The 14,740-nt window shown below is 42.0% G+C and overlaps 1 pseudogene; it reads right to left on the bottom strand.

Moving 5' to 3' along the window:
- Nucleotides 1-652: 652 nt before the first annotated feature.
- On the bottom strand, nucleotides 653-771 carry LOC114675276 (5S ribosomal RNA; annotated as a pseudogene).
- Nucleotides 772-14,740: the final 13,969 nt, after the last annotated feature.

Below are 14,740 nucleotides of genomic sequence, written 5' to 3'. Positions count from 1 at the left end.
TTCCAAGCTCACACCCGTGTTATTGGCAGGATTTCTTTGCTTGCAGGCGTATTGGCTCGAGGGCCTCAGTTCCTTGTTGGTTGTTGTCCCAAGGCTGCCTTTGGTTCCTTGCCATATGGGCTTCTCTACAGGGCAGCTTACAACCAAAGGCCTAGGATAGAAATAAGCAAAACTACCATGTGAAAAGAAACAGCAAGGAAACTTACATGTCTCAATCATAGCACTAGGTAGAGGGAGGGGAAAAGGATTTTGAACAGCAAGCAGATTTATATTCTGAGTTGACACCACCCATGTGGTCTAAAATCTCATGAAGAAATTTTAATTTAAAATGCTCTCAGTCTATCCCAACAGTGATCAAAAGACATTATTGATTGTAAAATGCAAACTGATTTAAGAGACGTTAAAATGCTTTTTAAAGATACTTATATTTAATAAAATGTTATCAAAGTTTTGCTACAAAAAAGAGATATAATTTACATACCATACTATTCACCCATTTAATTTGTAAAATTCAATGGTTATTAGTGTATTTGCAGATTTATGCAACCATCACTACAATACATTTTAAAACATTTTTGTCACCTTCAAAAGAAATTTCTTATCTTTTCATTTTTATATTTATTTATTTTTAAAATTTTATTTTATCTTATAAAGCTTACAGCACCCAGCATTCCCAGGTGGTCTCCCATCCAAGTTCTAACTAGGCCCAACCCTGCTTAGTTTCCAAGATCAACTGGGATCAGGCATGTTCAGGGTGGTCTAGCTATAGATAGATACTTCATATATTTTCAGTTATTACCCCTCAACCCGTAGGCCTAGGACCCCCATCCCAACCCTTAGCAACAATGAATCTGCTTTATGTATTTATAGATTGGTCACAGACATTTACAACTGATGTTAGAAGTCACATTGCTTTTGCCATATTCCATTGCTTAAAAGTGAGTCATTAGGTCCAGCCCACAGATAGGCAGAGAGGCTTCTACAGGGAGGTGGGATTCATAGAAGCCGCTTTAGAAGCAGCCTACCATAGGAGGGAACCAGGAATGTGTCCGGAGTCTTGAGTAGATTTAATGTCCTTGCTTTTAAATTGATAGCCCATGAATACTTGGAAGGAAAAGCTTCCCAAATGGTCAGGCCTCCTACTGAGAACTTGTTAAGAGGCTGAGACCATCTTATCTCTTGATAGTTATGCATATATGAGGGCAGAGAGACCATAAGGGATGAAAGGATGCCATGGCTTCATCTTCTGCAGCTCATAAGGCTGTCTTGTGAACAAGGCAACTAAAAATGAGATACGACAAGACACAGGAAGGGGGATGATATGGTTTGGATGTGTGTCCCCTCCAAGTCTTATGTTGTAATGCGATCCCCAATGCTAAAGGTGGTGGAGCCTGGTTGGAGGTGGTCATGGGAGTGGAGCCCTCATGAATGAGTTGGTGCCCTCTTCATAGTAATGTGTGAGTTCTTGCTCTGAGTTCGTGTGAGATCTGATTGTTTAAAAGTGTGTGGCACCTTCTCCCCTACCTTGCTCCCACTTTCACCGTGTGACACGTCTGCTTCCGTCATGCCTTCCGCCATGATTGGAAGCTTCTTGAGGCCCTCACCAGAAACAGGTGCCAGCACCACACTTCCTATACAGCCTGCAGAACTGTGACCCAAAATAAACCTCTTTTCCTTATGAATTCCCCAGTCTCAGGTGTTTCTTTATAGCAGTGCACATGGACAGACAGAGGGAGATCCTCTTGAGCGTATCCTGTGCTGCATCTGTCTTCCCCCTCTGGGTGTGCTCTGGTTAGCCAGAATAACTTGGAATTTTCCAGGCCCTTAGAACTGACCTCTACAAGCCAGAAGTCTTGTGTCCAGGGCAGATGACCTTTGACTTTTAGCTTTTTAAATATAGACATTGCATACTAATGAAGACAGCCTGGTGTTGTGATAATTTAGTTTTTCCCTGAGTGCTTCCAGAATCTAGTTCCATGAAATTCTCAGTGAAATCATTGTCCACCCTTAGATATTCAAAATACATGCTGACATCTGGAAGGATTACAGTAATGAAACTTGCTTAACTTCATTTGACTGGACATTTTCCACATGTATCTGATGATGAACGCCCCCCCCCCACACCCATTTATCCATCTGTTCGCATTGTGAGGCACAGGCAATATACACTGCTGTAACTCTCTGTAGACTGTGGGTTCTCCCTGTTGGCTCTTGTTAATACTGTGCCTCAAGGCCACTAGAACTATTGATGTTTGTCACATGAAAGCTGTTAAGCCAGGGATTCCTCATAGTGTATTTCCTCAGTGGAGTTCTGAGCCTATATAGAGTAGTTTACTTCGATCTCTGTTAAATAGTATTGAGTTAAAGGTCAACTGTATGCGAGGCAGCATATGATATGAAAGCTCAATTGATTTTTCTGCTGCCAACTGGCTAAGCTTGTAGGGATGATATTGAATGTCCAGGTCGTGATTTATTTTATGGACCATTGTTCCCAAAATAGGCAATCTACAAGCATTCCAAAACATCCATTTTAGTATTGAGTGGGCCAGTGCTGAGTGCACAGTCCTTCCTCTCACTGCAAAATGCCGTTCTTCAGATTAATATCCATCCCACTTTATAGCTGACCCACTTCTAGGTAAAGCAGTTAAAAAAACAGCGAGCGCTTTACTTCAGATAATACTTCTTCACTTTCCCCACAAAGAGCACCTCTGTGAGTTATCTTACAGTCAATGGGGATCATGTTCTCAGTATTTTCTCAGCTCTCTACTGAAGGCTGCATCAAGAAAGAACTGGGTTAGACTGAAGGGAACTGATTTAGTGAATCAGCACTAGCTCCTGGTAATCAATATAACATTCTCTAGGAGCTTGAGAAAAAACCGTCTGATGTATTTTACAATTCATAGCTAAACCGTGAGTCTTTGGTTTGGAGTCTACTTCTTTGCCTTATTTTCAAGTTGGTGGCAACTCCAGACTTGAGGGGACGTGCCTATATTTCAGGATGACTAGGAGTGGTTCCCTGCAGTTTTTGGGGACAGCCTTTCAGTAAACTTGAATGGACCTAGAATTCTTACCTGCATCTAGAATGCTGAACTAAGTTTAAACTAATTGTAGATGACATCTTGTGATTGTTCTTGGTTTTGGCCCTCTTAACCGTGTTGTATCTTCCGGTCTAGCTATGAGAGGCTGAACCCTAAGCTCCTCTGGTGCTTGGTATATGCGTCATGCATGCCCTGTCTAATCATCTCCCATTGAGTGTGGGTGAGACCTGTGAATATGATGAATGTCATTCTCTTGATTACGTTACCTTAGATGGCAAAGATGAGTTGTCACCCACTCGTGGTTACATTATGTCATATAAGACTCCACGGTGGCAGGCTGGGGAGAGAGAGGCACTTTCCTGGAACAACTGAAAGGCACTGCAGAAACAAACTATCATTTTGTGAGAGGTTCACAGGCTAGGGCCTGAGGGTAGCTTCTGGAGCTGGCAGTGACCCCTGCCTGACAGCCAGTGAGAGCACAAAGGCCTCGGTGCTACAGCTGCAAGGACTGACTTAATTCCTGCCCAAAACCATGTGATCTTGGACACCCAGCTCCAGACACCACAGCCTGACATCTTGATTATATCCTTGCAAAGCCCTGAGGGCTGGACCCGGTTAAGCTGTATCTGAACTGATCCAAGGCAACTGTGAGCTAACCAGTGTGTGTTGTTTCAAGGTCCTAAGTTTGTTATTTGTTGCACGGCGAAAAATGACTCACACACCAGCTTAAAACATTCTCCTTAGTAGCAAACATTTCTTGCTCTGATGGGATAGTATTGTGCTACTTATGCCGCCCAAAGTGTCTGTTCCGACTGCTTCCTCTTCATCTCTTGCCTATCCTTGACAAAGTCTCTGTAGATGCTGCAGATGAACTTGGCACACTTCACAAGTTCCCAGCTCACTGTGGCCCTGCTCATCTCCATTTGCAGACTCCGCCTTCTTCATGTTCCTTTAAAACTGGAGCTCATTAAGGAGATCTCTGCAACCAGGGGTGGCACCCTTTCTTTTTATTAAGAGCATTTGAGATAATACTATCAATGAAAAGGCCTTTTTAAAAGGCAATCATGCCCCTCTTACCTTGCTGTATTAGCATTTGTGATGTTGCCCGAGACTTTTTCAACTTGCTGAAATTAATTTTTTAGTGGCCTCCCATGCTTACCGAAGAAACAGAGGCTTGCTCTGAAGGGAAGTGGTGTCATCCCCTGCCACACCCACACAGTGTATTAGAATCCAGGAGTGGTGAAGAGGCAGTTTATTCAGGTGAATTAAAAGAGGGCGTTTTTCATGGGGAATCACAAGTAGGTAGAGGAGGCATCGGCATTGAGAGAAGTGGTACTGAGACCTGGCACAGACACAGCCACCTTCTACCCTGCAAACGTCAGCAGTCTGTTCTTGGAAAATCAAAGATCTGCAGGAAAATGCCAACAAGGAGCCTAAAATACATCACAAATGTTGCATTGGATAAATGTGAACATTCTCTGAAGTTTGGGTACTCAAGGTTAACAGGCCTTCTACTGGGAAAATGTTAACCAGGAAGACATCTGCTGCACATGCCTCCAGTATGCTGAGCTTGTCTTGGAGATGGATGGAAAATATGTGAGCTATAGATGCAACTAGTCCCCTGGCTAGAGGAAAAGGGAAATTCGGGTTCTTGCTTTTAAGTAAGAATGCAGTTTCCGTACCCGGAAAGGAATACACGATTTAACAGGGAAAAACAGAAAACAAAAAGACCTGGAGTCAACGAGTCGTCGAAACTTGTGTGGAGATCATCATGAGCAGAAGCCAATTGTGCAGAAGCAAATCTCAGAGAGAAGAAATTCCCTGTTAGGGGGAGCATAAAAATCCAAGTAAGCCCTCCCCACGGGGATGCATCTACTGAGTAAATAGCCACAGATGTCTGGCAGGGAGGATGCCCGGACCCTTGCAGATTGAGGAGACATGTCAGCTGTAGGTGTCCTGCTTTGAGATCTTTACTGAGAGTCTGGAGCTGCACACATTGAGCTAGGAGTTTGTGATCTTAATCCAGGACTGAGAGAAAAGACAGCAGTTTCCAAAGGTGTGGTCTGCACAACACAGATGACACCCCAGAAAGCCAAAATGACACTGGCAAATGCGGCCACCTGACCAATGTACCATTAGTGTGTTAAATAAAAGAATTAACATATTTTCTTCTATAGCACACAGTTTCTGAACAGAATTTCTTTAATGGTGCAAATTACAATTTGTGACTATTTTGTGTATTGGCTTACTTTTATCGCAGTGGGCTGTTTTTCTCAATATAATGTTATCACCATTAGGGCAGGTTGCATGTGTCATTTGTCCAACACTGCATCCTTAGAACCTAAGCCAGTTCAGCCAGTTCGAGGCTCGATAGGCCTTCCTTAAACATGTACTTAATAAATGCATAGAGGAAATTTTTAAAAAATATTTATTTATCATTATTTTTTCAACTTTTATCTTAGATCCAGTGGGTAGGCATGCAGGTCTGTTACCTGGCTATTTTGCATGGTGCTGAGATTTGCCATCTTTATATGCATGAGCATCCAATGTTTAGCTCCCACTTATAAGAGAGCATATGCATTATTTGGTTTTCTGTTCTTATGTTAATTCACTTAGAGTAATGGCCTCCAGCTGCATCCATGTTGCTGCAAAGGACATAATTTTGTTCTTTTTATGGGTGTGTAGTATTCCATGATGCATATGCACCACATTTTCTTTATCTAATCCGCCACTGATGGGCACTGGGGAAGATTCCTTGTCTTTGCTGTAGTGAATAGTGCTGCCATGAACATGTAAATACATGTGTCTTTTTGGTAGAACGATTAGTTTTCTTTTGGATATATTCCCAGTAATTGGATTGCTGGGTCAAATGGTAATTTGGTTTTAAGTTATTTGAGAAATCTCCAAACTGCTTTCCCCAGTGGCTGAACTAATTTACATTCCGATCAACAGCGTATAAGCATTCCCTTTTCTCTGTAGCCTCGCCAACATCTGTTGTCTTTTGACTTTTTAATAGTAGCCATTCTGGCTGCTGTGAGTTAGTATCTCATTGTGGTAAAAATGGTTATTAAAAAAATTTGTTAGTCCTTCTTCCCTCCATCTTTCCCTCCTTCCCTTTCTCTCCTTACTTTCTTCCTTGTCTCTCTCTATATCAGCGAAACAACTGACAATCCCCTGTAGCATTCAGCATTTCATGGAATGCCAAGAGTCTACCAAAGCCTCTACAGCCCTAACAACTTTCCCTTTCTGCTGATTCAGATGCACCCAGATGGCACTGCCAAAAGTGATCTGCAATGCATCGCTTGTGACTGAGTTTCTGCCAAGAAAACTAAAGGGCTTGAAGCCAGACTTCTCTGTTTTCCACTTGGATATTGTGGTTGTAGAAGAAAATGGAAATTAGTTGGGCGGAATCCTGAGGTGGTCCCAGAGATTCCCATTCCCTGGTATATACGCCCTATATAATCTCCACCCCTTGAGCATGGGCAGAGCCTTCGGGTATGATGCGACATCACTCCTGTGATTCGGTCACTTGTCAATCGACTTTGATTTAATCAAAAGAGAGTGTCTTGGTCTTTTTTCTGTCGCTTATAACAGAATACATGAAACTGGGTAATTCACAAATAAAGGGAATTTGTTTTTATAGCTATAGAGGCTGAGAAGCTCAAGCTGAGGGGTCACAACTGGTGCGGGCCTTCTTGCTGGTGAGGACTCTGCAGAGACCTGAATTGGCACAGGGCATCACATGGTGGGGGGGCTGAATGTGCTAGCTCAGGTGTCTTTTTCTCTTCTTATAAAGCTACCGGTCTCACTCCCATGATAACTCATTAATCCATTAACCCACTGATTAATAAATGGATTAATCCATTCAGGAGGGCAGAACCTTCATGACCCAATCACCTCTTAAGGCCTCCTCCTCTCAGAACGGCCTCATTGTGGGTTAAATTCCAACGTGAGTTTTGAAGGGGAGAAATACTCAAACCACAGCACGGAAACTATCTGGTAGGGTCTGATGCAATCAGGTGAGCTGTTAAGAGGAACTCAACCTCTCCAAAGTCAAAAAGATTGCAAGTGTGAGGAGGGCTATAGAGTGGGCCAAGCATCAAGGAATGGAGAACAACCTCTGGTCAACAACTAGCAAAACAATAGGAGCCTACAGCTACAAGGAAATGAAATGAGCCTGGAGGAGAATCCCAAGCTTCAGAAAGAAACACAGCCCAGTTAATACCTGGATTGCAACTTTGTGAAACATTGAGCTAAAGCTGCAGCTAAAACTGAGCTAGACTTTTGACCTATGTAAACTGTGAGATAATAAATGTGGCTTTTTTAGCCATGATATTTGAGGTAATTTGTTATGCTGGGATAGGAAACCAATATAGAAATGTTGACATTTGGTTCCACTGATGGTGTCAAGGAGTAGAAACTGATTTTCAGGATCATGGTTTACTCTCCTTCTGGCAACGGAGAGCCTGCAGAACAAGGTCATGGTTGGTAAGGAAATTATTCACAAACCTGGTCCAGTAAGACATTTTCTCTTGGGACTTAATGACAGTACTAATGCTTTTTCCATGATCCATTTTTTTTTTCTTTGCTGGATTTATGTTTGCTTTTCAAAGTAAGGCAATGGTTCACTGAAGAAGATAAACCACCACCACCACCACCACCACCACCACCGCCACCACCACCACCACCACCACCAAGTACAACAGCATAAATCAAACCAGAAAATGTTCCTAGGTTTTAGTAGGGAAGTTTTGATCCTCAGATAGAAAGGTAGAACTATGCTATCTACTTTCCCCTTGAGATTTATTTTTCATTGGGTGCATTTCACTTTGACTTTCACAGTCATAAATTTGCCCTGAACCAAGGAGCACAAACTTGAACAAAGGAGCACAAATTTGGACAAAACCCTTCTCCCGAACAGGCTGGGATTGAAAAAAATAACAGTACTGAGTATCATGGGTGAACCAAAAGGAAGTAATTATTTAAAGCAATGTCATAAAATAATTTTTTAGATTAAGTTTTTTCATATTTAGATTACCTTTTTGGTCCTCTGAAAAGTGAGCTTTAGCCACATAGACAGAGCAGCTTTCTTTTACACACAATCCTTCATCCTTGTCTTTAGTTAGGCATCTACTGAGCATAAGCCAGAATTCTTGCCCCTAAATGAGCACAAAAGGCCCACTTTTGAGAAGTATGTATTTCCTTCCCTTCCTTCCTTCCTTCCTTCCTTCCTTCCTTCCTTCCTTCCTTCCTTCCTTCCTTTCTTTTTCAAGGTCTCATTCTGTCACCCAGGCTGGAGTGGAGTGGTGCAATTACAGCTCACTACAGCCTCAACCTCCTGGGCTCAAGTGTTCCTCCCACTTCAGCCTTCTGAGCAGCTGGGACTACAGGCATGTGCCACCACACCTGGCTAATTTTTGTATGTTTTTGTAGAAATGGGGTCTCACTATGTTGCCTGGGCTGGTCTCAAACTCCTGGGCTCAAGTGATCTGCCCACCTTGGCCTCACAAAGTGCTGGAATTACAGCCATGAGCCACCATGCCTGGCTGCATTTTCTACTTTAAATAGATAATACTCTCATGTATTTCAAAATAAAAATAACACAAAATACATGTAGTGAAAAGTATGGATTCCACACACTGCCTGTCATATCCCCAATCTCTGGTAATCACTTTTCTCTTCATCTTATATATACTTACTGAATTTCTCTATGCAAATAGTATATATGGATATGAATCTTGTTTCCTCCCTTTCATTCATTAAAAGTAATTTCGAGGCTGGGTGCAGTGGCTCATGCTTGTAATCCCAGCATTTTGGGAGGTTGAGGCAGGTGGATCACCTGAGGTCAGGAGTTCCAGACCAGCCTGGCCAATATGGTGAAACCCCGTCTCTACTAAAAATACAAAAAAAAAAAAAAAAAAAAAAAAAATTAGCCAGGCGTGGTGGTTGGACCCTGTAATCCCAGCTACATGGGAGGCTGAGGCAGGAGAATTGCCTGAACCCAGGAGGCAAAGGTGGCAGTGAGCCAAGATTGTGCCATTGCACTCCAGCCTGGGCAACAAGAGTGAACCTTTGTCCCCTCCACAAAAAAAAGTAATTTTGAGAGAAATAGAAATGAAATTAGCTTTCATAGGAACTGTGCAAATTTGTGCTCCCTGTATCAATGTGCAAGAATCTAGAAGATCCCTCTAACTGAAAACTCATTTATATTAGTCTTTTGGTAGGTCGGCCACTCCCACACAGATCTTACTTCTGATCTGATACAAAGGAGAAAGCAAAAAGGAGAAAACTTGAAGCTACAACAGGCCAGGCCATTCCTGGGTGATTATGTATACATACCATCTCTTAGTCTTCCAAATGGTAGTATAAAATGGGCCTGGCTAATTTCATCATACAGTTGAGCATACTAGGCTCAGAGAGGGTCAGTAATTTGCCCGAGGTCCTGCAGTTAGGATATAAGTGCGTTTGCCTTCCAATCTACAGACTCCCCACATGGCCCTGAAGGAAATGCCCAGTTCATAGGAATTAGTCCCTGTTGGACTCAAAAAAACAATTTAATTTCTGAGGGTCCTGGGTTCTACTTCAGCTGCTTTTGGAATCTTTGTAGTTTTAAGCTTTGTGTAAGACTACAGCACATGTTGGAAAATGGTCTTATCCAGTGTGGACCCATCTGTGACAACACCATGATCAGCAATGGCTCCAATGCATGGATGATAAGTCTTTGCAAATGCCTAAGGTGGTTCTTTCTTGTAGCTTCTTGAAAGATGTAGTAAGCTATAGGTGGGAAGAGGTTAGGAGATATTACCTATATTCTTTTCTCTCTCTCAATGTCTAGAATGACACATTCTTCTAAAGTTTAGAAGGCAAAAAGAAAGCAAATTTATTATTTTTACATTGATAGTTTTGATAATTAGACATTCACATTGTGGAAGAAACGTTTAATTTGTGGACTCCACCTGTATCCACAGCTTGCATCCCTTTGGTCTCCTCCAACTAGAGCCATGATATGATGGTCCTGCCCAGGTCATGTGAGTGAGAGTCTGCCAGGAGGGATCCTGGAAACCTTTTTCTCTCTTGATAAAGAGAGACTCCACGGATGCCCTTTCATGTTTTGCCCATCCTTTATGCATGGAAGCCTGGACATGAATCAGCCTTCAAGACCCTAAGGTCACAGCTGTGATGGATATGGAACAAGGTGCTGTGGGTTGAGGGACAGATGCAGAGAGAGCACAGGACCCCAGAAGCATCATTTTCACCAGCTCTTGGCTACCTGCCTCCTGACTTCTTGGTATGTGAGAAAACAAACTCTTATTGTTCACACTCTTACTTTCTCCTTGCCATGTTTTTCTCATCCAAATACAAAACCACCTGAGGCTATTATAGACTTGTAATTTCTCCTACCTATGGAAAAATGTGATGATTGTTAAATCTTTAGAAATAATGAGTGATGGTAAAAAGAAGTTATCCAAGTTTTAGCACTTATTATGACCAAAAAAATCAGAATATGTGTTGCTGTTCTAAGAAATTTAGTATTAAGACAGCCATATGTTTATGCCTATGTTTAAAAACATGGGGATTGAAATTAGTCTTACTTTCATAAGGCAGTCATTGGCATCTGATTTCTGATGAAACCACTGGCTATTTGTTGTGCCAGGTTAAAACAAATTACTTTTATTTGTATATTAGATATATATGTATAACATTAGGACTGCTTGTGAATGTGCTATCTGTAATGAAATTTTATTCTATGTAAATGATATCTAATTATTAAGAAAAATTGTTGTCAAGATAAATGAGTAAATAAAACTGTCTATAATCTTAAATTTTGAGAAATATGCTTAATCTCAGTTTTCTATTACTTTCAATTATGTCAGTGAAAAATAGCTCTGAAATGTTATATTCTGGTATGCTTTCATGATGGGCTTCAAGGCTACCATTTCTTGTGGAAAGAAATCAGTGAGATTAAAAGGAGCACAGAAATATCATGATAAATATTTTAGACCTTTTAGTAGCTGAAAGACACCGTTTGAAGAGAGTTCAACAGAAAGAGAAAGAAATGATGAAATAAATTCAAGGGCTGACATATGATGGAAGATCAAAAAGATGCAGTGCATGTGTTTTGGTGGGGCCATAACTCAGAATGATATATCAATCTATAATTATATGAAAGGCAACACCTGGGAGAGGAAGAAATAGAAAATAACACTTTTACTAGGTTTTGATGTGTCTGGGCACAACTCTTATTCACTTCTTAAATAATATTTACTGAGTGCCTGCTGTGGGAAAGCACTGCCTTAACCATTGAGCATACAAAGAATAAAGACTCAATCCTGGCCCCAAGGTTTCCACAGTCTGGTGAATGAGTCAGAGAATGAACAGGTAATAAAAACAGATGGAGGAGGAATGTGCAAAGTGCTGAAAGATGCAGAGGCAGCGGAAGGCTAATCCAGCCTGGGAGTGTCAGAGAAGACCATGGGGGAGGTGAGGCTACGGGGGGTCCTGATGAACTGTGAGGGACTAGCTAGATGGGAGAAGGAAAACACAGGTTGTCAAGGCACAGGAGGTAACTCACATAAATGTACCAAGAGCATGGTGCCTTAGACAAATAAGGCACTATTGCAAGTAGCTTCAAAAGGCTACAACAGGGTGCCTGTGGGTAGCTAGTAAGAGGATGTGCTGGGAAAAGCGAAAGGAAAGTTGCTAAAGGAACCTGCACGTGATGGTAGTTCCTGAAATATTTTGAGCTGGGGAATTGCACAATCAGATTAATGTTTTGGATAGACCACACAATCATATTAATGTTTTGGATAGTGTAGATTCTAGATACCCAAGAATCCATGTGTAGAGACACTAGGTGGAAGCCCAGTCCTGTATTCCAAACAAATTGGTACCAGGAACAGTGCGGCTGGAGATGAATAGATGGATTAGAGAGATTACTAGGTACTCTGATGAGGGCTGAGAGAGGAGCAGGAACTTAGCACAAGATCCAGTGTAGATGGTGATGTCTTTTAACCCCACCTGTCTTTTGATCGCATTTTTGGATGTATTGAGTTTGACGTGAGCATGCCCCCTTGGTGCAGTTGTGTTTATAGGCCCTGTAGCACCATTGAGAGATCTGGGATGGGATATATGTGTATATGTATGTGTGTGTGTATATATATATTTGAGAGCTATCAGCATATACAATGGATGGGATCCCCTATGGAAAGTACCCAGAGTGAGGAGAAAAACAGGCTAAAGATGGGACGCTCCAAATCACCAGGAGAGCATGTAAGGAGACTGCGTGGCAGAGGAAGTAAGAGAACTATGAAATAGTGATTTCATGACATGAATGGACAGTGGAATTTTTAAGAGGAAAAGATCCACAGGATCTTAAGTGACCTTGCCGGCAACACTTGTACTGGAATATGAGGGGTGGAAGTTGGTGTGAAGATTGTACATCCAAGGTAAAGTAAGTGTCTTAGTCCATTCAGGCAAAGTGCCTTTGCCTCCCAAAGTGCTGGGATTACAGGCGTGAGCCACCACACCCAGCCTGTGTTTATATCTTTTAACAACTTTTTTGCAGGTATAATTTGCATATCATAACATGTACCCATTTTAAGTGTACAATTCAATGACTTTTAGTAAATGCACTCAGTTGTAAAGCCATCACTCTAACTGCATTTAAAACATTCCCATCACCGCATTGGGATCCCTCTCACCAGTTTACAGTTATTCCCCATTTCCCCTGCTGCAGCCCCTGACAACCACAAATCTACTTCCTGTCTCAATGGGCTTGCCTCTTCTGGACACTTCATGTAGATAGAATCATACAGTATGTGGACTTTTGTGGCTGGCTTTGTTCACTGAGCCTAATATTTTCAAGCTTCACCCATGTAGCATGTGTCAGTATCTTGTTCCTTTTTACCACTTGTTCACCAAGTATTGACTGCTTTGTTTTGTTTCTTGGAGAACTGGATAGAGGTGGATTTACCACTCTCTGGTTACACAGCTCAAATGTCTACTCCGACTCCATGTTGAACTACTGCCTCTGGTCTCTGGGGACCTCAACTATTCTCTTCCCATCGGTGAATCACTGTGCTTTTCTCTGGCCTTGCAATCATGTGGGTATGTTCCTCTTGCTGGGCTGGGGAATGAAAGTGATACTGAAGCTCATGCGTATCTATGTATTTATTATTGTTACATGGTTTACAGAGTACAAGGTGTGTGCATATTGGGGAGGGGAGCACTGTCTTAAATGCTTTCCATTCGTTTGCTGAACAGACTCTCATGACGCTACAGATGAAGGAACTGAAGCTCAGAAAAATTAAGTACATAGCCCAAGATCTCAGAGCTAAGTGTGGGGAGTCAAAATTTGAACCCAGATTTACCTGTTCCCAAAACTTTTGCTTTTCCTGCATCACTGTGCCATTCTGCTTAAACTTGTTTACAGGAGATTGCATTTTAGAAGGGGAGGTGGCATCCATACAAATATTTACAACACAGGGTACCACGTAATAAGTTTTCACAGCACTATGGAATTCCAGAGGATGGAGAGTTCCCTCTTAGTTGGGGATTAAGGGAAGGATTAATGAAATGGATGTTATTTCAACTAGATGTTGAAGGATGGATTGAAATTTTCTCTGTCAGAGAGAGAACAAATTGGAGTTTAGTAAGATACCCAACTGTGTAGATGCTGGCGCCATATACTAAGAAAGGCTCCATGCAGAAGAAAATACAGCAATTTGGGGTTAGATTGTGGACATATGGAGTTCAAGAAGAGCATTTCAGCAGAAGATAGACATAAAAGCAGGAGACGCCAAACCCTGCTGTATATTCCAGTGTTTTAAAAGAAATGGACCAGGTGCAGTGGTTCACGCCTGTAATCCCAGCACTTTGGGAGGCTGAAGGGAGACAGACCACTTGAGGTCAGGAGCCTGAGTCCTGCCTGGACAATGTAGTGAAACCTTGTCTGTACTAAAAATACAAAAATTAGCTGGGCGTAGTGGTGCGCACCTGTAATCCCAGCTACTTGCGAGGCTGAGGCAGGAGAATCACTGGAACCCGGGAGGTGGAGGTTGCAGTGAGCTGAGATTGCACCACTGCACTCTAACCTGGGCAAGAGTGAGACTCTGTCTCAAAATATATATATATTTCTGGATATGTTCTATAGACCAGTCCTGTATAGGCACCTTCACCTATGTCCTGTGGATCTCAAAAGCTCCACATCTTTCCTTCCCTTAAATGGGCAATATCCCTTCTTTGCTGCATAACTCTGTTGGTCTCCTTTAGGGGTCCTAAACTCAGCAGGGCTCTTGAGACCAGCAAGGAACAAACTTTAATGCACTGTCCACTGTTTGCCTATCAGCACTCTTCATGGTGCTGACTATGCAAAGGAAACTCAATGGGTGCAAACTCAATAGGTGAGCTCTGTTGGGATAAAGATGGTTTTCGTTGTCAGAAGGATTTGCTAGTCTTAGAATCAGAAGTCTTGGATTTGAGTCCCGGCTCCACACATATTCTCCTTGTGAGAACTAAATAGGATGGTACCTTTAGAAGCAGTGAGCATGTTCACTGCAGCTAGCCCTGCAGAGTGTTGATTTCTCTGAGTCTTCAATCTATTTCTACCCTTTTCAATGCATTTTGGTAATTTAAGAGTTGTGACCAAATATTTAATTCTGCATTTAAAAATGGTAAGTGTTCAGTTTCCTTTTTCTTTAAAC

This window comes from Macaca mulatta, chromosome X (genome assembly GCF_049350105.2).
Source record: "Macaca mulatta isolate MMU2019108-1 chromosome X, T2T-MMU8v2.0, whole genome shotgun sequence".
Classification (NCBI taxonomy): Eukaryota; Metazoa; Chordata; class Mammalia; order Primates; family Cercopithecidae; genus Macaca; species Macaca mulatta.
This window is presented reverse-complemented; position numbering and strand designations above follow the sequence as displayed.